Consider the following 27,035-nt stretch of genomic DNA (forward strand, 5'->3'; position numbering starts at 1 on the left):
ATGGAAATCTTGGAATATAATATTCCAGAAGGCAGAGGAGCTAGGACAATAATCTAGAATTATCTACCTAACAGAGTTGAGGATAATCCTTAAGGAGAAAAGAAAATAAATGTGTGTGTTTGTGTGTGTGTGTGTGTGTGTGTGTGTGTATGTGTGTATAAAAATGGAGAACTTCTAGTATACCTGATAAAAAGATAAAAACTTAATAGAAAATTTAACATTCAAACAAGATTCAAAAGAAGCAAAAAAAGGTAAAAAATGAAAGAAAAATCATAATGGTTATCAAAAAGGCTAAATAGTTTTCATTCTTGTATAAGGAAGTAACTCCTAAAAACTTTATCATTACAAGGGACATTAGAAAAATCTACATAGACAAAAAACATAGGTATGGATTGATTATTTTGAGATGATCTCAAAAAAATGAAGGGATGAGAAAGAGGGATCTACTGGGAGAGGTGAAGAAGAGATAAAATGGGGAAATTTTTCTCACATAAAAAAGAACGTTATAGTAGAATTTAAAAGGGAGCATGGCAGATAATGCTTGAACTTCACTATCATCAGAATTAGTTAAAAGGGGAAAGACTAATACTCCCAGGGCCAGGGTGGTAGAAAAAAGCAAGAAATTACTTGAACTCTCCCAAATTGACCTTCAAACAACTATAAAACTGCCTCAAAATGAATTCTAAAATGGTAGTACCAACAAAAAGATGGAGCAAAATATTACTTCAGACCAAGAAAACTTAGACAAGTGACAGGAAAAATATGTCTCATTCAAGCAAAAGGGGAGTAAGTCCAATGCAGGCAGTATCCAGGCAAGCCAGAAATAGGTTAAGTCCTAGCAACTCAGTGAGAGGCCTTGAATCCCAGTATATGTCAGTGATCAAGGCCTCCATCCTGGTGCAGTAACATCCTTGACAAGCAGTCAAACTCCATATAGTCCTGGGATAAGGGGAAAAGTCCCCTTGGCCCAGTGTAGCACTATGCAAGTGTCTGGAAACCCCATACCACAGTTCTGGTGCAGCACCAAGCAAACAATCTCTGGCACAAGAACATTGGGACAGTGCCTCTTCCTCCCCAGGAGCAGAGTTCAACTTTAAAAGTCAAAAGATTGTCTGGAATATAAGCAAAAACCAACCAACCAACCAACCAACAAAAAGGACCTGATCCTAGAAAGTTACCAGGATGACAGCGAAGAGCAAAACAAATTTAGAATAGAACAATGATATCAAAGTACCTAAATGCAAAGCCTCAAGGAAAAACTTTAATTGAGATCAGGATTAAAAAAAAACTCCTGGAAAAAATTTAAAACATCAAGTGAAAAGGTAGGAAAAAATTTGGAAGAGGGATGACAGTGATATAAGAGAATCATGAAAAAAGACAAAAGCTTGGTAAAGAAAAAGGACAAAAATGAAAAGAAATACAAAAACTCACTGAAGAAAACAACTTTAAAAATAGGACTGGACAAATTTTAAAAAGAGTTTAAAAAGATATCTGAAAAAATAATTCCTTAAAAATTAAAACAGGACAAAAGGAAGCTAATGAATCCATGAGACATCAAGAATCAAAAGAATGAAAAAAAATGGAAGAAAATAGGGAAAACACAGTGAAAAAATTGAACTCTAGAATACACCCAGGAGAGATAATTATCAAAGAAAACTGCTTTGATATCCTAGAACTTGAAGGTAAAATAGGCATTAACAGAGCTCATTAATCACTCCGGCAATCAGAAAGAAACAATTCAAATATTGTGAAGCCATAGTCAAGATTACACAGGATTCAATAGCTACTATGAAAGAATCAAAGGACATGCAATATGATATTTCAGAAGACAAAGGAGTTAGGATTACAACCAAGAATTATCTGCTTATAGAAACTGTTCATAATCCTGCAGGGGAGAATGGTCATTTGATGAAATAGAGGCTTTATAAGCATTCCTGTTGAAAAAAATAAGCTTTCTGAGGGAAGAGATTAAATTTTTGACTTTCTTTATATCCACATCAATTAGCAGAGTACCTGGAACATCATAAGCACTTAATATATTTGTTAATTGATTGGCTGACTTTGTTTAAGCCTCTATATTTCAGCCAAATTGGCCCTTTTGATAATCACTGAAAGCAGAATCCTATCTCCAATCACTGTACCTTTTTATAGGTTGTCTGCCATGCCTAGAATACAAACCATCCTCAGTTTTGCTTCTTAGAGGCCATGATTTTCTTTAATGTTCATAACATGTTACTGTCTACGGAAGCCTTTACTAATCTCCAGAGTTGTTAGCATTCTTTGTTTTTATTTCAGACTCTTTGTCTTTGGGGGTTTTCTTAGCAAAGATACTGAAATGGTTTTTCTTTTCTTTTTCCAGCTCATTTTACAAAGCAGGAAACTGAGGCAAGTATGGTTAAGTGACTTGCCCAGGGCACACAATTTGAACTTAGGAAGATGAATCTTTCTGATTTCAAGAACACTGATTCCAGTGCTTTATCCAATGTGCCACCTAGCTATACTGTCTCCTCTATCAAGCTTTCATGTATATAATTATCAGTTTTTATGCTAAATTACCTTTTGTACCCAATAAAATGTAAATCCCTTGAAAGAAGGCTCTGTTTTTCATTTTAGGTGTATCCAGAATTCTAAATAAGTTACCTTACATGTAATATGTGCTAAATAAATGTTTGTTAGATGTTGAAAATCATATATTTGAATGAGGAAACTGCTTTGAGTCTTTGTTACTTACTTTTGGAATCTGTTACATTAGCAGTAAAGTAAATTCATCATTTCACAGACTAATGAGAGGTCAATGGCAAGATCATTGTTAAGTTTTCACTGCCAAAGTCATCCTTTAATTTTATTGCTTTGTACAGTCAAAATCATTCATGACATGTGCAGTTTCATTTTTGTGCACCTACATTAAGACAAGGGCACAAAGCTGCTTAAGATGGAGAATAGGCAGTAGCAATAATCCTGCATTTGATTAGATGAAGTAATGAGTGATAACAGTACTGATGTCACATTGGCTACAGAGGGATATAGTCACAGTGGTACAATGTCAAGACAGGAAGATTTAGAGTTAGAGGATGTTATTTCAAATTCTAGCTTTGCTACTTATTACCTGTTTAACTTTGAATAAGGGGTTTTGACACTGTGGATATCAATTTTCTTGTTTATAAAAATGAAGGGGCTGAGATATATTTTGTTAGATCATTTTAGTCATGTCCAACCCTTTTGACCTCATTTAGATTTTTCTTGGCAAAGATACTAGAGTGTTTTTGCCATTTCCTTCTCAGCCATTTTACAGACGAGGAAACTGAAGCAAATAGGATTTGTCTAGGTCCACGCTTCTTACTAGTAAGTATCTTTTGAACTCACAAATAAAGTCTTCTTGACTACAGGTCTGGTGCTCTAACCACTGTGCAATCAAATTGCCCCAGGATTATGTTAAATGTCTTCAAAGAACTCTTGTAATTCTAAATCTGTTGTTTATGATATCAAAGAAAATAGCCCCTAGATAACTTCCAATTAATCATCAAAACCAAATGCCCAATTATTCTCTTCCCCCCTCCCCCACAGTTATTCTCAATTGCAAAGTATGCTTTTGTATCAAATTACATAATGTGAGGATTTAAGGCAAAAGTGCTACTCTTAATGATTAATACATAGTCATTCATAGTCTTTCATAACTGGTATAGAGTGAGGCTAGGGAAGGACTAATTGATGAAAACTTTAGAATTTTGAATCTTAATTCTGATCCTTCAATACTCCTGCTTCTTCCTCTCTCCTACTCCAGAGTAAAAATATACATGGAATAAAACTTATTTGGGCTAGAGAACCTATAAGGTCTTTTTTCATGTCTACAACCTACTATCAGGGAGCAATAGATCATGTTAATTTAATGTCTTGATATATATGTATGTGCATTATTTACAGGTACAGTTCTTTTTGTCTAGTCTGATAATATGGTTATATAATTTAACACAGTTATGCAACTACATTAGATAACAAGAAGTATTTAAAAATGTGCAATTATAAAATAGTACTTGATTTAAGTGTGGGTAAAAATTGTATTTTAACATATTTCTTGAACTGAATTAGCATTCTTCTTTATGCCTCAGAGCCAGGTCTTGACTTGGATTCAAAGCTATTCTATGGCACTTAAGAGTCAAACAGGCAAATCTTAAACCTTTATACAACATGGTTTGATCAACTGTAAAGTGAGGATAATAATACTTTGCAGGTCTGTGGCAAAGCTCGAAGTAGATAAACTATGTCAAATGTGAAGTGCTATGTACACAGAATTATACATATATATATGCAAATGTATATCCATATATATGTGTATATTGTTATTATTGTTCAATCTTGTCTTCTGATTCTTTGTGATCCCATCCAGGGTTTTCTTGGCAAAGATGTTGGTGTAGTTTATTATTTAGTTCTCTGGCTTCTTTTACAGTTAAAGAAACGGAGGCAAACAGATTTCAGTGACTTGCCTGGCATCACATATCTAGGAACCATAGGCCAAATTTGAATACATAGTGTGGAATAAAATGGTAAATGACGTAACCTTATTTTACTTTCTAGCCTTTCATACCTTCTGATTTCAAATTATTAAACTGTAGGCAATAAATACTGATTGGGAATGCATGGTATGCTTAAGCATAACACTATTTATTTTTGATTATGTATTTATTTTAAAATACCAACTAGGAGGTATAGTAATAAAGAGTTGGACCTGGAATCAGGAAGAATTGAATTCAAATCCTACCTCAGACAAATCTCTAATCTGTCCTTATCTGGAAAATGGAGAAAATAATAGCACCTACTTTCAGATATGTTGTGATGATCAAATGAGATAATAACTGTAAAGTACTTAGCATGGTACCTGTGATATAGTAAGTACTATATAAATGAAAGCTATGTATTATTATTATCTTCATTATTATTATCAATAATGATAGTCAAACTTAAGGATAGCTGGTTGTCCAAAAAACAAATTTAAATTCAACTTTAAATTTAATTCAAGTACTAACAAACACAGCTTAAATTTAAATGCAACTCAAAAGGAAGATAACAAATTGCTATTATTTTTTAATATTGTATGACTATGGGCAAATTGTTTAACAACCTTTCTCAGCCTCCATTTTTTTCACCTATAAAATTTGTATCATAATAGCACCTACTTCCAGGCTTACTGTGAGTATCAAATGAAATATTTGCAAAGGATTTACTACATTGCTGAGCACACAGTAAGTGTTTAATAAATATTATTTCTCTCCACCTTGAATAAATATAACATATTCTTCATGGAAAAGTTTTATCTGCTTCACAGAGATCTTTGATTTTTTTCTAACTTGATCACATCCCTTTGAGCAGTCAACTTTCTCATTAATTAAACATCCATAGATAAATGATGGGATAAAACTATGAGTGTTACTTGTAAGATACCTTTTCCATTATCTAAAAACCAGCTAAAAGACCAAGGTAATCAAATAATTTATTAATCTGTATGCCTGTGTTTTGTTTGGCTACAAAAAGTTGGCTATAGAGTCCCCATTAAGGCTGCAAATCATCTTTTCTTTCTTGCCCCAAATACACATGCATAGACACAGCTCTAAGTAATTCAAATCTCTATGATATCTCAATGATGAGCATGGCAATTCACCATTTATACAATTAATTATCTGGAATTTATATAGCATCACTGTAGAACTCTAATTCTAAATATTCACTGCCAGAGATTGAAAATCTTTATTTCCAAGAAAATTCCATGTGTGTGTGTGTGTGTGTGTGTGTGTGTGTAGGTGGGTATGGGTGTTCCCCTTTTGGAGTTGTAAGTAGGTTATTGGAATCCGTTGGTGCATTCTTTGCTACTAATTGAAAATGAACAATTTGGACTAGGAAAAATTCAAAAGATCTTATCAAGGAGTAGTCACATCCAGATGTTCTTGGTTTGGTTTTAAACAACCAGAAAATCAAGAGCTTAAGGTAAACATTTATTGAGCATTTAACAACTTAACAAATGATACACAAAACAAAAGACAGACAAAACAGCAGAAATTCAAGATGGATGGGGGAGAAACATTTATTAACTATTTATATATAAGGCACGATGGGAAGCAAAAGGGTTTACATAAAAAGGGAAAGAAGATAGCTATTACCTTCAAGGAACTCACATTTTAATAAGGAGGGGCTTATATCAAGGGGACTGTGAAGCAGAGAGAAGAATAGGAAATTTTCTTGGGGGCAGAGAAAAAAACTAGGAAATAGTTTAGTAGCCTGGTTTCTAGCTAAATGAGACAAAAGGTTCACCTGTCCGACCCAGGAGCGAAGTCCTGGATTTCTCAGACATTTTCCAGTTTGACCTCCAACTTGACAGATGAGATGCCTAAGGTCCAGAATGGGTAAGTGAATTGAATAAGGTCATACAAGGTCAGGGTTAAGATGTAAACCCAGGATTTTTGAATCCTAATCCATAATTCTTTCTACTATACTACAAAATATCCTCTTACCTTGCTTCTCTTAGTTTTGTTGACTATTCCTTATCACTGTGAGAATATGGCTCTGTATTTCTGGGGCTCTTCATTGCTATTTATGATACCACTACATATTGCTAGTTCTAAGTAGGGATGCCTCTATAGAATTTTTTTTTTGGCTCATGAAACTGTTTCCATATCTCATGGTTAATTCAAAAACTATTTTTCCATTTGCTTTGACATTTGTTTTTAAGCCATTCATTGCCACATACTGATCTTCAAACAAAAGGTACACATATTGCCAAGGTTTGAGGAGCTTTTATTTTCTATCTTTAAATACAAATATTACTTCTATGTTATAAAGTGCTCTTTGACTGCTTATAAAATGTCAGTTATTTATAATATTTAAAACAAGAACAACAGCCAACAGGAAAAAAGGTGATATACATAATAAATATATGATTAATTCATTTGAAGAAATATTTATTAGAAATCCACTACTGATAAAGCACAATCCGAGTTTCTGAGAGAGAAAAAAAATCCTAATAACCCCAAATGAACAAAACAATACGAAGAGAGAGTGGGAGAAGCAGAGAGGCAAAAAGAGGGAAGGAGAGAAAGAGAGGGGCGGGGAGAGAGAAAACCCACAAAGAATGTGAAAGAAATGGCAAACAATCTAGTTTGCCCAGAACATGGAACTGAAAAAAAGGAACAGAATGCATATTATGGAGTGCCTTGATGTTAAGGACTTACATTGATAGATAATGAATAAATAACAAAGAAGATTTTTGAAAAGAGAAATGAAAGTATCAGAATTGTGTACTAGAAAGATTTTTATAGTAATGGGTGGAAATTAGGGGACATTGGAAGTCCAGAGGACAGTTATTATATATGATAGAGGTGAAAAGGGTCTGAATTAAGGTTATGGTGGTGAGAATAGGAAGTATTCACAGATATTTCAAAAATAAAATACGTAGACATTAGCAACATATCAAAAGTTGGGGTTCATGCGAAGCATATTTGATGTCTTCTCTAAGATTGTAAAGTATTTGTTGTTGGAAAAATGTTTGTGCCCTTAAGAGTAATAAACAAATCAAGAAATGAAATTTGGAAAAAGGGTTCAATGCTGTTTAAGAATTATGTGAGTATGTATTAGGCAGCTAGATAGTACAATGGATAAAGCAGTGAATTGAAAATCAAGATGACCTGGGTTAAAATCCTGAACCCTATTATCTGTATTACATAGGCAAATCACTTAACTTTTGTCATCCTCAGTTTTTTTCTATAAAACTTGGATAATAATAGTGAATACTTCCCAAAGTTATCATTATGATCAAATGAGATAAGATATGTGATATATAAAAGATTTTGCAAACCTTAAAAACTATAGAAAATTTAGTTTATTAATGTTATGTTTGAGTAACTGAGATAAATACTATGGTAATACAATATAGTGGACTTTGAAGATCTGGTGCCATCTTGTAAAAGAAGATGTCTGGAACTGTAGCAAGAAAAGATGTCTTCAGAATAGGACATAGAAAGAACAAAGGCATAGGAATGAGGAGTTCATTTAGACTAGACCCTAGAATTTGCAAAGGGGGTAGTTGAACATTCAAGAGGCTAGAATGGAAATGTATCCTTTGGAGTTGCTCGAATGGTAGATTTTATTTTGTAGGTAGTAGGAAGGTATGAAAAGTGATTCCTCATCAGTTGATAGTTCCAAATTATTATTTACCAGTTGGACCAGTTCACTACTCTATCAACAATTCATTAATGTAGCTATTTTTCTTATCCTCTCCAGGATTTGCCATTTTTTTTATTGTATAATAAGTCTTTTTTTATTTAAGTTTTTTGTTTTTGTAAATAAATTAACCCTTGAATAACCTTTTGTTGCAAATTTTCCTCTTCTTCCCCCCCACCCCTTTCCCTATCTGGCAGGTAGTAAAATACATGTTAAATATATTGAAATACATGTTAGATCCAATATGTGTACACATATTTATACAGTTATCTTGTTGCTCAAGAAAAATCAGATCAAGAAGGAAGAAAAAGAAAAACTAAGAAAAAATAACCAAAAATATAAGCAAATAACAACAGAGAGAGTAAGAATGCTATGTTCTGTTCCACCCTTTGTTCCCATGGTTCTCTCTCTGAGTGTAGATGGTTCTCTTCATTGCTGGACAAGTAGAACTGATCTGAATCATCTCAATGTTGAAGAGAGTCACGTCTATCAGAATTGATCATCATATAGTTTTGTTGTTGCCGTGTATAATGATCTCCTGGTTCTGCTCATTTCACTCAGCATTAGTTCATGTAAATCTCTCCAAGCCTTTCTGAAATCATCCTGTTGGTCATTTCTTATAGAACAATAGTATTCCATAGCATTCATATACCATAATTTATTCAGCCTTCTCCAACTCTCCACTCTTCCAACTCTTCCACTCTCCAACTCTTGCAATTTCTTGCCACTACAAAGAGAGCTGCCACAAACATTTTTGCACATGTGGGTCCCTTTCTCTCTTTTAAGATCTCTTTGCAATAAAAGGATTTGTCATTTCTGAGAGGCATGAGATGGCACCTCAGGTTTTAATTTGCCTTTCTCTAATCAATACTGATTTTGAGCTTTATTTAATTTGACAATTGATGTTTTTTTTAGCTCTTCTGAAAGTTGCCTAATTGTATTCTTGATTATTTTCTCAATTGGGAAAAGGTTTGGAATTTTATAAATTTGATTCTATTCTCTATATATGTTTGAGATATGCAGCATAAGTTTGAAGGGAGGAAGATAATATGTAATTCAAACATAAAAAGGAATGTGAAAAATTAATAAATATTAAAAATAAAAACAAAATACTCCAAGTTATCTCACTTCCAAAACTCATTTTTTCAACCTGTTTTCTAACTATACCTTCAATATCTTGTACTATTTAATGTCTTGAAGATAAAGATACCTATATTTATCTGCTAGAAAACAATAAATAAGAGTTAAAACATTTTATAATTGTTCATCTATTGTCTGACATTATTAATGTGTCACTTTCTTTGTGCCTATTTTGCAGATCAGAAGAGTAATTTAGATATCTAAAAATAAAGGCCACTCATATTGCATAGATATTATCAATATAAAATGCACCTATCTTATGAACATATAGTGACTGGGAATATAGGGAATGAAATGAATGAAGCCACAGGAAAACAGATAATCATATTTCATGGATCATCAGCAATTTGTCCACAGCACATAAACTGGGGCACATGAGTAGTAAAAAAAAAACAGTGATAGACTTAATGAGCTTGACTTTCAGTTCACAAAGTCATTTAAGATGTCTGAATTAGGTTTGCTAATGCACAGAGTGCCCCTCAATCTAATAAAGACTGATGTGGAAAGAATGTGCTTGTCATTTTCATGTTAGAGGTATGCAAGAGCCTAAAAGCTTTAGTCAAGTCATTTTAGAATATAGATGCACATTTCAAACTCTAATCAGATATCTAATGTAAGATAGTAGTATTTATAATTTATTCTATAATCATTAAAATTCAAGATTCTAGTTCTGTAGCTATTTGTACATTCACTGGGCTTTTAGACAATAGACCAAATTTCAATACTTGTTAGTGAAACCAAGGTATACACACACACACACACACACACACACACACACACACACACACATTGTAGGACCCAGGAAAGATTGGATTGATTTATTCATTTATATAGCAAGGAAGATTAAGTTAGTATTTTATTACAACAAAAAACTGGAGTAAAAATCTAAACTGGCAAAAATAAAAATTAATGAATTGAAGAAGGCCTAAACAAATTATGTATATGAATGTAATGGAATATTATCATGCTTAAGGGATACAAAAGAGGTTAGCAAGACCTTTATGAATGGATTCAGAAGGAAGAGAATAGAGTTAAAAGAAACATTTCTACAATGACAACAAAATTACAGAAGGGGGAAAACAGTTTGAAAGACTTTAGAATTCTGATCACCACTATGATAAACTAGGGATCTTGAAGATTGAAATAAAGAAAGGTTATTGCCTTCCCATCAAAGAGATGATGGAGTTAAAATGCAGAGAAAGGCATGTTTTCAGGCAAGTCAAGGTGGGAATTTCTTTTGCTATACTGTGTGTCTTTATGATAGTTTTATTTTGTTTTAGTTTTTAATATAATTAGAGTAGTAGTTGGCAAGATAGATTATAAATGTATATAAAATAAACCAGTTAAAAAGACATCTAGGCTAGATTAGCAGTTTTGGACCATTTATAATTTTGGGGTTTGGGGTTCAGCTCAAATGCCACCTCTTCCACGAAAATTTGATTTCTTTCAATCACCAGTGTTTACTTTCTACTCAATTTTTCTGTACTGTATTTATGTGTAGAAATTCTGCACCACCCCAGTAACAAACACATTCTCTAGGGATTTTTTTGTGCATGTTCAGTGCGTGGCACAGTTTTATAAATATAACAGTGCATATTTGTTGTATTTGAGATGCTGAATTTTAATGGTTGTCAATAAAATCTGAAGTTGCAATGATATCCCCAATTATGACCTCCAATAAGCAAAATACTATTCTATTAATGAGCACTGCTCTTTCATTATAAATTTTCCATATTTAAGTTAAGAAATATAAAGTGTCTTGAACATTTCTTTCTTTGCAATAAATCACCCAGTTCCTGCCATACGTCTTTGTTCTACTTGAATGTCAAAGTCTTGGATTTAATTTTGAAACCTGTGTAGGACTTGAAATCTAATAGATTTATATATTTGAACTGCATTAAACTTCTTATACACCTGGGGGCATATGGAAACAATGAATAGATGTGGAGAGAACAGAGAAATTGATAGATAAATGTTTACTTTTATTCAGAGATGTGGAACATACAATTCATTAATTTCTGTTTATCCTTTGGAATTCACGTTCCATATTCTCCCTAATATGTTCCTCAAACATTCTTGATACTTCCTTACTTCTGCATGTTTGCTTAAATTGTTCCTTTTGTGTCAGTTCTTTCCCTCTGTATCTTTGTCTGATATTATTGACCTATTTCTCATGTTGAAGAACCTATAGCACTTGTCACACAACCACAATCATCTTAATTTATGCCTTAATTATTACTTATCAAATTAAAAGCTTAAAGCACAGATCTGTCCATGTTAATCCCTTGCTCAAGAGACTAACTTCCCTGTAGCTCATGGACAAGAGACAAATTCCTTTGTTTAACATAAAAAACCTTTAAAATATTGCTTCAAATTATCAGTTTGTACTTATTGCACACTCTACATTCCAAATTGGTCTACTTGCTATGCCCCCTATATGACCATTAACCTCTGGTCTTCAAATTCTTTCACTGATTGTGCATAGACTGTTGCCTATGCCTCTACTGCCTTTATTTATTTTGATTTCTTGCAATTCCTAACTCTCTTCAAGGATTAAATCAAATGGCCCCCTCATAGGAGAGGTATTTTTCAATTCCCTCAATTGTTTGTGCCCCTCTCATAATTACTATGTGCTTATTTTGCACATAAAGTTCCATAAAAATATAACAAAGTTGACCTAGACAATGTCTAAAGCCTAAAAATAAACCTGACAGAAAGCTGCTGATATGCTGATATGATATTTATTCACAGGAATTTCCTTTTAAAATAAAATTAAAGGTTTTGAGATACTCATATTTGTTTTTCATTCATTTTTTGGTTGTTTCTGACTCTGTGACTAAGGGTTTTATGGGCAAAGATACTGGAATGATTTTCTATTTCCCTCTCCAGCACATTTATAGATGAGGAAACTGAGGCAAACAGAGTTAAGTGACTTGTCCAGGGTATCCCAGCTACTAAGTGTTTGAGCCAAGTTTTGAACTCAGGAAGATAAATCTTCCTGACACCAGGCTCAGCATTCTATCCACTTTGTCATGTAGCAGCCATTAGATAAAATAAATAGAACAAAAGATAGAGAACTTAACTGAATCTAAGAAAAAAGGAAATTAAATAAGGCATCAATGAATTCTCAGAGGATAAGGGACACTTGGATCAGATGGATTAAAAAGCAAATTCTACTGAATATTCAAATTTTAAAAATTCTAACATTATACATTATGTTTGCAAAAATGACAAAAGAAGGCATTCTATCAAATTCCTTTTATGACAGAAAATATGGATAACTAAACTAAGGAAAGTCAAAACAGTGAAAACTGTAGCTCAATATTCTTAATGAATATTACTGAAAAATCCAGTCAATATTGCTAAAGATGTCAGAGCAACATATTATAATTATCATACATGAAATCAGGCTTGATTTATACCAGAAATGTAAGGTTGGTTTAATACTTGGAAAACAACAAACATAACTGATCATATTAATCATGTGATTTTGTTATTAGTTGCAGAAAAATATTTTGATAAAATATAAAGTCCATATTGGATTTTAACATATATTTTAACATGTTTGACATATATTGAATTGCTTGCCATCTAAGGGAGGTGGTGGGGGTAAGGAGGAGAAAATTTGAACCACAAGGCACTGCAAGGGTCAATGTTGTCAAATTATCCATGCCTATATTTTGAAAATAAAAAGCATGAATTTATTTGCCAAATATTGGCCTACAGAATCAAATTAATTTTGGCCAAAATACTTTCTTATAGGTTTAATAATAGGGTCTCCCCTCCATATAGCAACATCTTTAAAGATTCCTTGGAATAGGTAACAACAATAATAAATACCAGTCAAGAAATAAAAGTGGCAGAAGTATGCTCATCAAAGTTATTCTCTACTGTGATACTAGAAATTGAAGAGGAATTCCCTATGCAAGAAGAGGTTTTCTAAATCAGTTTTGTCAAACTCAAATAGAAACGGATTTCTTTAGACTATACTGAGTTAGAAAACCACAAATTAACATTAATTTATTGCATTGTACTTTATTTTTTAAAACATTTCCTAATCACATTTCATTTAGTTTGATCTGCACTTGGGGATTTGGTTGGCTACTTGGCTTATGGTTCACTTTGATATCTTTCCTTTAGATATATATTTCTGTTTCCAGATAGCATTATCTTGATTGCAAGAAAGCCCCCAAAATGTAAAGTGTCCTGGAAGACATTTATAATTATTCAAAATATGAGGCATACATAAGAAAATATAAATGGATGAAGAATGTCTATCATTCAGATTTCAAAATATATTTATTTGTATATCTTATGGAACTTGTTCATTATCATATATTTTTGAAATCATCGATACAAATGAATAATGATTTGGAGTAGCTTTAAGCTACTAAGAAGGAAAATGTGCTAAATTCTTTTTAGAAAATTGTAAAGCTTTTTAAATGACCGCATATTTAGTACAATAGCAAGTAGCAACCTTTTAAATACTAATATTTTACTAACATTTCTATCTTGTACAGAAATATGGAAAATATGAATCTCTTAGGAATTTTAAAAAGAATATCAGTAAAAAACCAATGGAGTTATAGAGTATATATGGTTGTAATATATTACTAATAAGGACCTCCAAGTAAAAAGAGGAATCAAAGAGGTCATTTAAGAATTCTAAAAAATAAAAAGAAGATAGACTTGCAAAGCATTAAGAAAGAAGAACTTCATCTAGACTAGTCATTCCACAGGGTCATCAAAAACAAGGAGTTCAAGCACTTTTATAAATCCTGTATACTGAATATATCAAATGGCATGGACAAGAGTAATACATGATAGTCATAGTCATGGTTGGGATGCCATTTACCTCACTAGGGGAAATTCAAAATAATGAGATGATGTTTCCATATGACTATTGGATTATTATATCATATAGCTGCTTTAACAACAATATAAATTTACATTTCTCAAGAAATATCTCTTAGAGAAGGAACATAGACAAGTGTTGGTGGTGCTAATGAATCACGAAGAAGAATTATGAGCATAATAAAGCATATACTCAACAACATCATATCAGAAAATTTGAGAAACTAACAATGACAGATTTGAATTGCCTCTTTCCAAATTAAGCCTTTATGACTAGACAAAAACAAGCAAACAAACAAGCATGTCCTTTATGTGTTGCAGCCACATATAATTTTTGAGGGATTATACCTAGTACTGAATGAGATTTAGGGAGTCCTAAATTTCTGGGGTCCATATTCTTTAAGTGAAGTGATTATGGGCAAGGATTTTTTCAAAATGGTCTGGAGGAATGAATCAGGAGTGAGAATCATAGAGTAAGAAGAAATGGGACTGGTTTCATCTAGAGTAGGGAATTTTAACCTAGCGCCCATGAACTTGGATGGGGAAAATAAAAGTTTATTTTCACTAACTGTTGAATGAAATTTGATATTTCCTTTATTTTATTTATTTTTTATTTAATAGCCTTTTATTTACAGGTTATATGTATGGGTAACTTTACAGCATTGACAATTGCCAAACTTCTTGTTCCAATTTTTCCCCCTTACCCCCCACCCCCTTTCCCAGATGGCAGGATGACCAGTAGATGTTAAATATATTAAAATATAAATTAGATACACAATAAGTATTCATGACCAAACCGTTATTTTGCTGTACAAATAGAATCAGACTCTGAAATATTGTACAATTAGCTTGTGAAGGAAATCAAAAATGCAGGTGGGCAAAAATATAGGGATTGGGAATTCAATGTAATGGTTTTTAGTCATCTCCCAGAGTTCTTTCACTGGGCGTAGCTGGTTCAGTTCATTACTGCTCCATTGGAAATGATTTGGTTGATCTCATTGCTGAGGATGGCCAGGTCCATCAGAACTGGTCATCATCTAGTATTATTGTTGAAGTATATAATGATCTTTTGGCCTTGCTCATTTCACTCAGCATCAGTTCGTGTAAGTCTCTTCAGGCCTTTCTGAAATCAGCCTGTTGGTCATTTCTAACAGAACAATAATATTCCATAATATTCATATACCACAATTTATTCAGCTATTCTCCATGATATTTCCTTTCATTATAAATGTAGCCCACAGAAATATTTTGAGAAAGGGTCCGTGGGATTCATTAGATGGCCAAAAATGTTCATGACATAGAAAAGATTAAGAACACCTGGTCTGAAGGTAATAGCACACAGGGCATACTTACACAGTACCATCAGTACCTTATATACAATTTACCTTATATATAATTATATACCTTATATGCAATAGGAAATTGTAAGGTAGACTATCATATATAGGTAGGTGCTAAAAGAGGCCTTCACACACATACATACATATAAACACAAATACCAAAGAAAATTTTATTCTCATGAGTTGGAAATACTGAGCCAGGAATAAATACTCTCTGTATAACAACCTTTGGCTTTTCTCAATTTTTTTTTACCAGCTCCATATTTTTCCTCAGGGGAAAACAGTTTGTTCAACCTAATCTCACAAGCCTGAAGAGTAAGGGCAAGTGCCTGAACCCCTGTCAGGCTGCATGGGTTTTGAGCTTGTTCCCTCATTAACTTTAAGTCTCACACCAGCCTCAGCTCGCATTGCTGATGAAATGCAGTCAAAAAGAAGTTGGGCTGTTTGGTAGCCAGGGGAAAATAGTCCTTGCTTGGGAAACAGTAACCCTGGGGGACGGTGCAGAAACAAGCAAGGACTGCCATGTCAGTGCTTGAGTGTGGGCACTGACAAGCATCTTGCTCATCCATCTCAGCCAATTAATCATGAACATCCTGGCTAATGATGGAGGAGGCACATGTTTGCCTCCATTTGGAACAGCTGACATGTCGCTCATTTGTGCTACTGGAGCTAACTGAGTGGCAGGTTTTTCAGACTTGAGAAATTCATAATTACACCCCTTGTCTTTCCTACACTCCCCTCCCACCCTTATCAGAGAGACTTGGCAAACATAAAACTGGCACAGCGGGAAGGGGGCAGCAGGGATTGTATTTGACTTATTCTGTTACTCCAATGAAGGAAGAAAAAATTAGGAAGAAATCATTATCACATAATGTTATCACATCTGTCTGTCTAGTCCCCCATCTCCTATCTTAATCATATCAAGATTTCTTGGAGACTGAAAATTGAAGAGAGATGCCCATGAAGCATTCAGACTGCCAATCAGCTAACCCCTCATTCTAAACACATTAGTTGATGGCATATATATTTTCTCATCACATCACTTCTCTTCGATGATTCTGGATTGGTAATGTGCTATAACCTTAAGACATTTGCATAGAAATTCATTGAGTACCATAAAGGAGAAAGAATAATCAATAAGCACTTATTAAAGCATGTATTCTGGAACTTGAACTGTGTTAGTCAAAGAGAAAGATAGGACAACAGGCAAGGAAAATTCAAAGGACATGCACTATAGTTGGGAAGGTAAGATTACATAGATTGTCAATGAAAAAATAACATGAGAGAAGAGAATGCAAGAAAAACCTAAGTAAATGAGAAGGATTGATTTATGTGTAGATAAGTTCCACATCATTGGAACTACTGAAAAAATAGTGGGTGACTACTTATCAAGGTTTCTGTGGAGGAAAATAAACATAGCAGTGAGTTAGACCTGATGACTTCTAAGATTGCTTTTAACAATTCCATTATAAGAGCCTATGAATATGTAATTGAGAATTGCAATATAGTAGGCTATTTGGGGGTCTCCCATCTTCTCTTTAATCAGTATTGTACTAATTATTCATGATTAGTAACTGTGATGCTAATGTTTATCTTCTCAATTGAGATGATCTATCTCTATTTCATTAGGATATGTCCAACCATGCTATAGAGCATTTATGATGAAAAATGATATCCACTTTCTGAGGAAGAACTGATGGAGTATGGTTACATATTGAAGCATAATTTTTCACTTTATTTTTCTTGATTTTTTTCAACGTGAACATATCTAATATGGAAATATGTTTTACATTACTTCACATGTAAAATTAATATCATAGTTTTTTTTTTTTTTTTTTTTTTTGCCTTCTCCATGAGTGGGGGAAAGGTGGAAAGAACAGGTTTTAGAACTCAAAATTCTTTTTTTAAAGAGAGAAAATACTACGTTGTAATCCACCCTCAGTTCCCACAGTCCTCTCTCTGGGTGCAGATGGCTCTTCATCATAATGCCATTGGAACCGGCCTGAATCATCTCACTGTTGAAAAGAGCTATGTCCATCAGAATTGATCATCATGATCATCAATCTTTTTGTTGCTATGTATAATGATCTCCTGGTTCTGCTCATGACCTCTCCAGGCCTCTCTGAAATCATCCTCCTGATTATTTCTTATAGAAAAATAAATAATATTCCATAACGTTCATATACCATAACTTATTAAGTCATTCTCCAACTGATGAGTATCTGCTTAGTTCCCAGTTTCTTGCCACTACAAAAAGGGTTGCCACAAAAATTTTTTGCACATATGGGTCCCTTTCCCTCCATTGTTCTCTTTGGCATATAAGCCCAGTAAGAAATACTGCTGTATCAAATGGTATGCACAGTTTGATAGCCCTTTGGGCATGGTTCCAAATTGCTCTTCAGAATGGTTGAATCAGTTTACAATTCCACCAACAATGCATGAGTACCCCAATTTTCCTAAATCTCATCCAACATTCATCATTATCTTTTCCTGTCACCTTAGCCAATCTGAGAAATATGTAGTGATACCTCAGAGTTGTCTTAATTTGCATTTCTCTGATCAATAGTGATTTAGAGTATCTTTTCATATGACTAAAAATAGTTTTAATTTCTTCATCTGAAAATTATCTGTTCATATCTTTTGACCATTTATCAAATGAAGAAGGGCTTGAATAATTATAAATTTGAGCCAATTCTTTATATATTTTACAAATGAGGCCTTTATCAGAATCCTTGAAGATAAAAATGTTTTCCCTACTTATTGCTTCTCTTCTAATCTTGTCTGCATTGAATTTGTTTGTACAAAAACTTTTTAACTTAATATAACCAAATTTACCCATGTTGTATTTAATAATGTACTCCACTTCTTTGGCCACAAATTCCTTCCTTCTCCACAAATGTTAGAGGTAAATTATCCTTTGTTTTTCTAATTTGCTTATAATATCACTCTTTATGTCTAAATCATGAACCCATTTTGACCTCCTGGGTGGGAGTAGTCAGAAGCAAAACACTGATGAGGAGGGACAGGGTGAAAAAAGAGAAAAAGATCAGAGAAGAAAATAGTTTGGAGGGAAATACACAACTGGCAATCACAACTAAATGTGAATGGAATGAATTTTCCCATAAAACAGAAGCAGATAAAAGAGTGGATCAAAAATCAGGACCCTAAAATATGTTCTCTACAAAACAATACATTGAAAGTAGAGAGATACACACAGAGTATATTACAGCTGAAGAGAAAAAAAAAGGTGGTGTAGCAATCCTGATCTCAGATAGATCAAAAGCAAAAAAAAATATGTAATTAAAACAGATAAAGAAAATTACATCTTGTTAAAAATTACCATATGAAATAAAATAATATCACCATTAAACATCTATGCCCCAAGTGGTACAGCATCCAAATTCTTAAAAGAGAAGTTTAAGTGAGTTAGAGGAAGAAATAGGTAGAGCAGAACTATACTAGTGGGGAACCTCCCCCTACTCCTCTCAGAATTAGATAAATTTAACCAAAAAAACATTAAGAAAGAAATTAAGAAACCAAATAAAAACTTAGAAAAGTTAGGTGTGATAGACCTCTGGAAAAAACTGAATGGGAATAGAAAGCAATATATTCTCAGAAGAACATGGCACTAACACAAAAATCGACAATGTAGTGTAGAACAGAAACCTCACAATCAAATGCAGAAAGGAAAATATATTGAAAGCATCCTTTTCAGATCATTATGCAATAAAAATTATGTGCAATAAAAAGGCCATGGAAAAATAGACTAAAAACTAATTAGAAATGAATGATTTTATTGTAAAGAATGAGTGGGGCAAACAATATATCATAGTAACAATCAATAATTTCATCCAAGATAATGAAAATAATGAGACAACATACAAAAATCTATGAAATGCAGCCAAAGCAGTTCTTAGGAGAAATTTTACAATCCATCACCAGAGCTAGATTTGGAAGCCTTTGCAATCAATACCTACTACAACTTTTATTCAGGTGGCACAGCCTTGGCAATTCAGTATCACCTCCATGCCACAACTAGACACTCAATTAGGAATTTAGTTGAGTAAGTTCCCTATGTACAAAGAGTTTCTTTTTAAAGTGAAGATACTAGTTGCAAGCATGCATGACTAAGTAGACTCTTTTCCCTGTACTCTAATTGAATTCAATAAGTCTTTATTATTTTCAGAATACTATTATAGGCACAAGGAAGATACATAGCTTAAATAATGCTGGACTTCAAATTAATGCCATATATTAAAGACAGACTGAAATATAGTCTTATTTTGGTAATGAGTCATGTCTAACTATTAAATGATGTTTTAATAATGGTTAAATTTCTGGGGTCTGAGCTGTTGTTTTTCCTCTTCCTTTTCAAAGATATGGAGTTGCTTAGACCTTGGCAAAATTTTACTTGATCTGATTATGTGTAATGCCAATCTAGTGATCAATTCCTATTTTATAATTTTTTGTAAACAATTGAAACAATAAAGATTAGTAATTTAAAAAGAATTAGAAGGGAAATTCCATTAAAATTTGGACACACAAGAATAATCAAAACCTATTGTCTAGTAGCAGGATAAGACACAAGTAGATTAACTATAGAATTGATGTCAAATGACACATAGTAAATATATAAAACAAATTGTTATGTAAAGTATGAGAGAGATGATCATATTACTTCAGAGAGGATCATGAGAAGGCATTATGATATAAGTATGTTTTTGAATTTATTTTAAGAGGATGAGTAGAAATTAAATAGATAAAGAAGAAAGGACTTTGTATAGAAAGGTATGTCGGGGAAAATGGAAGTAATACTCTTTGTTTGGATTACAATGCCTGAAAAAAAGTATAAAATAAGCTTTAAAGATAGGGTGGGACCAGCTGTAGAAGCCTTTGAATGCCTGAATAAGAAGTTCAAAATTTACTCATTTACTGAAAAGTTTTAACCAGAAGAGTGAACTATGCTTAAGGAAAAATTATTCCAGCAGTTCTATGAGTTGGAAGGATGGGTTGGAAGGATTGGAGACTAGAGGAGGGAAAACTTCTGAGTATTATATTACAGTAATCCAATAATTCAATCAGGTGGTAATGGGAGAAACTTGTTACTGTTTTGGTAATGTGACTTGAGAAAAGAAGATGTGAGAAATGTCATTTAAGTGGAATCAGTAGACCTGGGTAACAGATTTGAAATGAAAATAAAAGAGAAAATAACAGAATAAAAATAAAATCCCAAATTTTCAGCATTCAGAAGGTGGCAATTTAGTCTGATTTGTTTTTTATTTTTTTAATTATCTTTTATTGAAACAACTGGCTGAGTAAGTAAACTTAAGTTTTGTTATTGTGCAGACATAATCCAGTTTCAGGGAGGTTCTGAAGATGATGTGAAATTACACAAAGAAACTAAACAGTGGGTGATCGAATCTGAAGAAATCTGAATAGGCTAGGACATCAAGCTGAATAATACAACACAATTCAATAGGAATAAATGCAAAATTCATAATATAAAACAAGGAAACAAAACAACAAAAAAGAACTTTTCACATACAAGTTTTCACTGTCTCTTACTCCCATAATCAATTTGCTGAATAAGTCTAGTGATGTCTCCTCTTTAACATGTCTTGAACATGGGGTTAATTATTTCATATGATGAAATGCAAAAGACCTATTACAGTGGAGGGGAAGATGTCAGGGTGAGCAATGGGCATTGATTGAACATTACTTTCATTTTTGGTTCAAAGAAAGAATAACATAATCACTTGGATATAGAAAAATATCTTAACAGGAAGTCAGGAGGGGAGGAAAATAAAGTTTGAGAGACTGAAAAAAGGAAGGGCAAATTGGGGAAGGTGGTAGACAGAAGCAAAATACTGTTAAGGAGGGAAATGATGACCGAGAGAGAGGACAAATAGGAGGAAACAGCATAGAGAGAAATACACAAGTTAGCAATCTTAACTATAAATATGATTGGGATGAACTTTCCCATAAAACAGAGGTAGATAGCAGAGTGGATCAAAAACAAGAATTGTACAATATGTTGGTTGCAAGAAATATACTTGAAGCAGAGACACACAGAGAATAAAGATTAGGAGCTGAAGCAGAATCTATTATGCTTCAGCTGAAATTAAAAGAAAAAACAGGGGTAGCAATACCGACTTCTGACAAAGTAAAAGCAAAACCAGAACTAATTAAAAGACATATGGAAGGAAACTACATCTTGCAAAGAGATTAATATCTCTTAGACATTGAAGCAATATCAATCCTAAATATATATGAACTAATTGGTATAACATCTAAGTTCTTTAAGGAGAAGTTAAGTGAGTTATAGGTTCCTAACTAAACAAGAGATAGAGAGCATTATGAAATGTAAAATATATTATTGTTATTATCTTAAATTTAAAAAATAACTTTTGTGTAAACAAAACAAATGCAACCAAGATTAGAAGGAAAGCAGAAAGCTTTTAGCAGAAACCTTTACAATATTTACAACAAGTATCTCTGATAAAGGCTTCATTCCTCAAATACATAGAGAAGTGAGTCTAATACAAGTGGTTCCAGAAGTGATAAATGGGCAAAGAATATGGACAGACAGTTTTCAGATGAAGACATCAAAGTTATTTATAGCAAACAGTGCTCCATATCACTTCTGATCATTGAAATGCAAATTAAAACAATTCTGAAGAACTATCTCATACCTATCAAATTGGTTAATATGACAAAAAAGGAAAATGATAAATATTGGAGAGGTTATGGGGAAAATTGGGAAACCCAATGCACTGTTGAATGGGTTGTAAACTGATCCAATCATTCTGGAGAGCAATTAGGAACTATACTCAAAGAACAACCAAAGTGATCATACCATTTGATTAAGCAATACCAATATTAGATGATAAAATCACAAATGGATCATAAAGGGAGGGGGAAAGACCTACATGTGCAAAAGCATACACACACACACACCCTATATATATATCCCTTTTCATGGGCACAAGATATTGGAAATTGAAGGGATATCCATCAATTGGGGATGACTGAACAAACTGTGGTATATGAATGTAATAGAATACTATTGTGTAATAAGAAATGAAGAACATGTGAATTTCAGAAAATAAAAAAAAAGTTGTAAAGATTCGTATGAATTTATGCAAAATGAAATGAGCAGAGCCAGGGAAACTATATAAATTATCAGCAATATTGTGTAATGATTGATCATGAATCATTCAGCTCTTTGATCCAAGACAAATAAACAAAGGACTCACAAAGGAAAATGTTATTCATATTCAGATAAAGAACTGACAGACGTAAACTGAAAAGTATTTTTCACTTACATTATTCGTGTTTATTTTCTTTTGATGTTTCTTCTTTTATAACTATGAGCAATATGAAAATATGTTTTACATGATAGAACATGCATTACCTATATCAAATTGCCTACTACTTTAGGAAGAAGAAGGGAGAAAAATTTGGAATTCAAAATCTTGTAAAATTGAATGCTAAAAATTCTCTTGATATGCAACTGGGAAAATATACAAGAAGTAAAAAAAAAATAAAGATATGTGCTGCAGATGGTAGAACTGAATAAATCCAATTGCTCTAACCACACAGTAACACTAGAATCAACTCAGGGAGCAAGAGACAGATAATAAGATACTGGATCAACTGTTGAAGATTTTTACAAGTCATGAGATGTGCATTGCTCCACTTTAGGGTGTATCAGATTTCAGAATACTATCACTTGACAGACAGAAAAAAGTGATTAATTTAGATCATTGATTCTCAAAACAAATAGTAATTATTAATGATAATAATTGCTAGTATTTATAAAGTATTTTAAGCTATGCAGAGTTTGAAAAAATATCTCATTTTATCTTCGCAATAAATCTATGAAGTAGATGATAAAATTAACCATATTTTTTTCAGATTGGAAAGTTTAGACACAGAAGTTGCCCAGGATTTTTGCCCAGGATCATACAGCCAATAATGTTGAAGCCTGAGATCATATTCAAACTCAGATCTCAAGTTTTCAAGTCTAATGCTCTATTCACTGGATCACATAGGCAATGTAAAAATTTTCTTTTGATATAATATATATTGTCCCTTCATAGTGATTACATCAAATCAATTCTCAGAGATTTCATCTCTGCAATTCATTCATTATTGGCAGAACTTGGATAAACAAAGCCTAACAGCAAGGCTGAAACTCTGCACATGCTTTACTGCTTCACACTACAGGAATAGCACATCCAAGAAAGTCATTATAGATTGTGAAAGGAATAAGCCAGATAAACATATGTGTTGCTGTATTTGGAAGTAATCTGAATATTCATGTACAAATGATTCTTATTTTTGCCTTTGAGAAAATTAATTCCAAGAGTGACTAAACTTTTATGCACATCATATTTCTATTACAACATAATGACATTAATGCAGTGTCGTGAAAAATGTTTACAAAACAGTTAGTGGTACTGAAAGGTCATTTATATAATTCTAGTAACTAATCTTTTTAATTTTTAAGGTTCATGTATAATAGACATATAAAATGATTTTATATAAGTGTGTATTTGTATGTATATATATATATATCCATATATACACACATATACACACATACCTATTTAAATTACTCCTATTTATACAAAACTAAAACTTACAAAAACATCTATGAACATGTATTCATTAAACTTCAAGAAACATATCAAATTTGTCTAAACATTAATTCATTAAAATTAAAATTTTTATACAAACAAAATAAAAAAGCTATATTCTTAAATAATTATAACCTTGGACCTCATTTTCTTATAGATAGTGAAAAGTAGCCTAGCATAGTGGAGAATGCTGGAATAGAGTCAGTGGGACTTGAGTTCCTGCCTTGTCTTTCATATTACATGAATAACACTAATTCAGGCATTTATTATCAATGTATCGTAAGCCAATTCCTAGAACTTGCCTTAGTTCAACTCAGTTTTGATAATTCTCCATGTTGGGAATTATTCCAAAATGATGAAATCATTAGTACTTTCCACATTTTTGCAACAATCCTTGGGTAAGGATGTTATGAATTTTCCAAAGATAGATATATAACTTATACAATATTTATGTTATATCAAAGAGCTACTTAAATGCTAATAGAAAAGATATAGTATCCCTTTCATTGTTTATTTTTTTGTGCTGAGTGATTACAGGAAGATCACCTAAGATCAGACTGGAAAAGGAGGATGGGTAGGATTAAATTATAAAGTGCTTTAAATGTTCATCAAAGTAATTTCAACTTGACTCAGTAAGCAATAAACTTTTGAATACATATATTATATAAGCATATAAAATGAGCAACATGCTTTCAATAACACATGCTTTCTGATCCATTATTTCTAAGAGGAATTGAAGAACTCTTCAATCAAAAAAAAAATTTAAGATTGTAAGATATCTTTACAAAAATCACAGTGTTTCAAAGTACAAAATCTCAATAATTCTTCTACCTCAAATATCCTTATGAAATAACAATCAGTATTAAAATTTTCCCTCCCATTAATTTTTGTACTGTCATTTCTTTCAAGAAATGATAATAGCTTTTATTAATTTAAAATCTTCATACTATTTAAATTCCCACTCACATTATTTTATACACATACCTTAGGTGAATATGGCTATTAACTAGAAGTAAGAAAGAAAAGATTCTTTTTTGGCTGTGGATATTATAGAAATATATGTAGAATCATAGGAACTCAGAATCTTAGAATTAGAAAAAGCATCAATGACTATGAAGTCCAACCAATGTCTGAGCAAGAATCTCATCTACAAACAAATCTGATAACATTTCTAAGCCTTTGCTGGAAGTCCACCTACTACTGTTTGGTTTACATTTCATCCTTGATCCTTTGTGATGGGAAATTCTATTTGCATTACATTTGATTTACACATCACTGAATAGTTCCTCTTTGATTTACATTGCATCATTGTGTAGGCTGCCATTTGTACCTAAAAATACCACAAATACTTGCAAAGTTAATCTTCATCAGCCAATTTTTGCTACCTTTTATGCCGCCACATTAAACTCTTTCTTGGAAGTTCTCAGCAACCTAATTTGGGTTCTGAAATTGTAATTTAAGCAAAGGACAGGATGTGGCTTCTAGTCCTAGGATAAATAGGTATGCTTTCTTGTACTTTTTTGTGAGAATATTTTGTGACTCTTTTCTAATCAGTATCCTGTTTTTAGTTTCTTATATTGTCCTCCAATTTTCTCAGTCAGAGGGAAGTTCATTGGGAGTCCTGGCTAGGTCTTTTAAAGAATCTGGATTTCCTATTTGCCATTGTTAGCTGTGTTGATAAACCATGCAATGTAAAGTTTTCAGCATTCCTACAGCTGTATGGAATTGACAGGAATACGTAGTCTGGAATGAGGATGCCAGGAATGTACATGAAATATGAAATAAAAAAGCAACTCACTGATCTCTCCCTATCAACTTTCATTACCAAGACTCCTCAATTTCTAATGTATCTAATTAACCATTTCCCTCCTTCTTTGGAGAAAAACATGCACACACATACTCATGCACACAAGCTGAATTTGGGAAATTGGTGGGTAATGGGTGGTGTGTGATATATGGTTGTTCTACTTTGAAAACTTTGTCTTCAGGTTAGTTTACTCCTTACCACACAGACATTAATCCTTAGAAGAGGGACAACTTAACCTGGAAATTGCAGGGACTACAAGAAAAAGAATGCTGGCTAAGCTCCCTTTGCTTTCTCTTCTATAACCATCCTAGATCATTATGTACCAATAAATGAAAAGAAAATTGGGATGATTAAAAAGAGACATACTGCCATGAATACATACTGCATAACAGAAAGAAAAAAGGAGATGGATTGTATGGGAAAGATCTCTACCTACCTCTGCCTAACAAGCAAATAAGACTGAATAAGCATAGAACATTACCTATCTATTAAAAAGAAAGACACCAGACTATAGAGATGTCATTAACATCAAATGATTCTTTAATATTTTAGAATCAGGTAAGGATATAATATATAACAGCTGACATTTATATAGCACTTTAGGGCATATCATATATACAAGGCTCCTGTGAGGTAGTTGTTATTTTTCCTATGTTACAGATAGAGAAACTGAGATTTAAAGAGGTTAAAGTATTTGTTCACATCCATGTAGTTGTATCAAAGGTGAGATTTGAAATTAGGTCTTTCTACTTAGGCCCTGACCTTTCCATAACCAGTGTATTAGGGATTATCAATGATGGATAATCCCCGCCAGCCTGAATGAATTACTTTTCTTTTGGTCTTCTCTATTACAACTTTCTTGTACTATAGTGTGTTGCTTGATGGGAAACCTTTTACCTTCTCAGCTGGGTACATGTTAGTGAATCTGAGTAGTTATTCAAAAACAAAGGTTATTTTAATATTACCCTCAGCAAGTGGATGACCATTTTCATTGCTGAACCATTTGCTGCTAGGTGATCTAATGTTAAAATTAGAATCAGGTAGTTG

At 32.8% G+C, this 27,035-nt stretch overlaps 1 protein-coding gene across 2 annotated transcripts in view; it reads right to left on the bottom strand.

The window, feature by feature from the left end:
• The window catches only part of SYNDIG1 (synapse differentiation inducing 1), a 248,780-nt gene that overhangs the window by 83,204 nt on the left and 138,541 nt on the right, over positions 1-27,035 (bottom strand). The gene's annotated exons all lie outside the window — the stretch shown is intronic.

The sequence above is a fragment of the Sarcophilus harrisii genome, chromosome 2 (genome assembly GCF_902635505.1).
Source record: "Sarcophilus harrisii chromosome 2, mSarHar1.11, whole genome shotgun sequence".
Lineage (NCBI taxonomy): Eukaryota > Metazoa > Chordata > Mammalia > Dasyuromorphia > Dasyuridae > Sarcophilus > Sarcophilus harrisii.